The following is a 1,890-nucleotide window of genomic DNA, read 5'->3' as shown; positions in this document are numbered from 1 at the left end:
CCTTCTAGTTAGCAGTCATATGCCTTAGGCACTATGCCACCAGAACTGAATTTATGGATAGAAGAGAACAAATCTTTCAAATCTTTATCGTAAACTGCATTTCTGACATATATTATGATATACCAATTTTTGCAATAGTATTTCATTTCTATATTACCTGACATACAGTTTAGTTTCCTGTATGAAATTCTTTCACACTTGTGAATTCTATTGATTCTAAATATTGTGAAAATTTATCCTTCATTTAGTCATGATGAAACTAAGTATTCATGGGGTTTTGGGTAGCCACTGAAGTTACTTGGATAGAAGATCTTGTACCATAATTTACTATCAAGCAGTAAATATTTATTTTACCTTCTAAAGAGTCATTTATTGAAATGTAAATACACTGATACTTAAATAATAAATGTTAAACTTTTATAATAGTGCTTACCTTCCATTGAAGACACACTAACGTCTTTATAATTCATGCAAAATAGCACCTGCGTATTTCATGCAGTTCCTAATATTGCTTCTGTTTAGCAGAACATGACTTCTGATTTTTTATACGTTGTGAAAGTGCCTCTTCTTTCTTCAGTTATTAATGTCCCCCTATTCTCCATCATCCCTCTTCCTCTCATTAAAATTAAAACAAACATTACTTAAGCTTGCTGATTGACTGATATTAATTATTTTGGTCAGTTAGATTTTTGTGCTCAATTTATAATTGTAGAATAAATGTGTAGTCCTTAGCTGAGACTAACACAGGTAAATCCAGGGAGAGGAGCAGGCCTTTGGAGAATGGAGGCCCCAGAGATAGCATATTGCCCTGCCATTACACTTTCATTCTGCTAGTCATGGCTTTGGAAACTCTGGTAGCTTGGTACCTAAGGCACTTGACTGCTAACCAGAAGGCTGGTGGTTCAAACCCACCAGCCACTCCTCGGAAGGAAGATTGGGCAGTCTACTTCGGTAGTGATACTGCCTTGGAAACCCAAGGAGGGGTCACTGAGTCAGATCTGACTCAATGGCACATAACAACAACAGTCCTGGCTTTGAAAATGAACTTGATTGATGGCTGATGAGAGTAAGAATAGATAGGGTGTATTAAATAGGGTTCAGTTGCACTCTAACTTGTTTCAGCAGAAATGAATTAATCTAGATAATTCGTTCCTTATAAAACTAATTGGAAGAACTACAGGAGCAAACAGTAAGTCTGGGCTGTCAAGAATGATTCCTGGAAAAACACTCCACAACTTGCCTACTAAGGTAACTACTACCTCTGTTAGAATCAGGAAAAACCTCTCCCACCTCACACTACCAAGAAAAATGTACCTAAAGTGTGATCTAGTGATTAAGAAACCCAATCCAGAACTGTTAGTTCTGTTTCATAACCATACCTACCGTGATTTGTACCTGCAAATTCTGACTCTATAAAACACCCCTCACCTCACTTAAGCTGGTTCTGAATTCTGATTGATAGAACCCAAACTGCAACATGTTGTTGTTGTTGTTGTTATGTGCCATCGAGTTGACCCCTACTCACAGCAACCCCTCCTTGGGTTGCCGAGGCAGTATCTCTACAGAAGTAGATTGCCCAGCCTTCCTTCCGAGGAGTGGCTGGTGGATTTGAACTGCCAGCCTTCTGGTTAACAGTCAAGTGCCTTAGGGACTATGCTACCAAAGCTCCTCTTCAACTGCAACATAATGTGAGGGAATCTAGTAAGTGCAGTTTTTAATTTTCTGGCCTACAAATTATAAAAAGGCATCCTAGTAAGAAGTTGAAATAGATGTTGAACAATTAATGAACTGTATCCCATGACCATATGGAGCAGTTATATGGGAGGGAATTCTTGGTGGCATAGTGCCTAAGGCATTTGACTACTAACCAGAGGCTGGCGGTTCAAACCC

The 1,890-nt window shown here is 38.6% G+C and overlaps 1 protein-coding gene across 1 annotated transcript in view; it reads left to right on the top strand.

Annotated features, from left to right (window-relative positions):
• The window catches only part of MDGA2 (MAM domain containing glycosylphosphatidylinositol anchor 2), a 1,222,586-nt gene that overhangs the window by 584,576 nt on the left and 636,120 nt on the right, over positions 1-1,890 (top strand).

The sequence above is a fragment of the Orycteropus afer genome, unplaced genomic scaffold (genome assembly GCF_000298275.1).
Source record: "Orycteropus afer afer isolate SDZICR_OR568_19922 unplaced genomic scaffold, OryAfe1.0 scaffold00111, whole genome shotgun sequence".
In the NCBI taxonomy this organism is placed as follows: domain Eukaryota; kingdom Metazoa; phylum Chordata; class Mammalia; order Tubulidentata; family Orycteropodidae; genus Orycteropus; species Orycteropus afer.
This window is presented reverse-complemented; position numbering and strand designations above follow the sequence as displayed.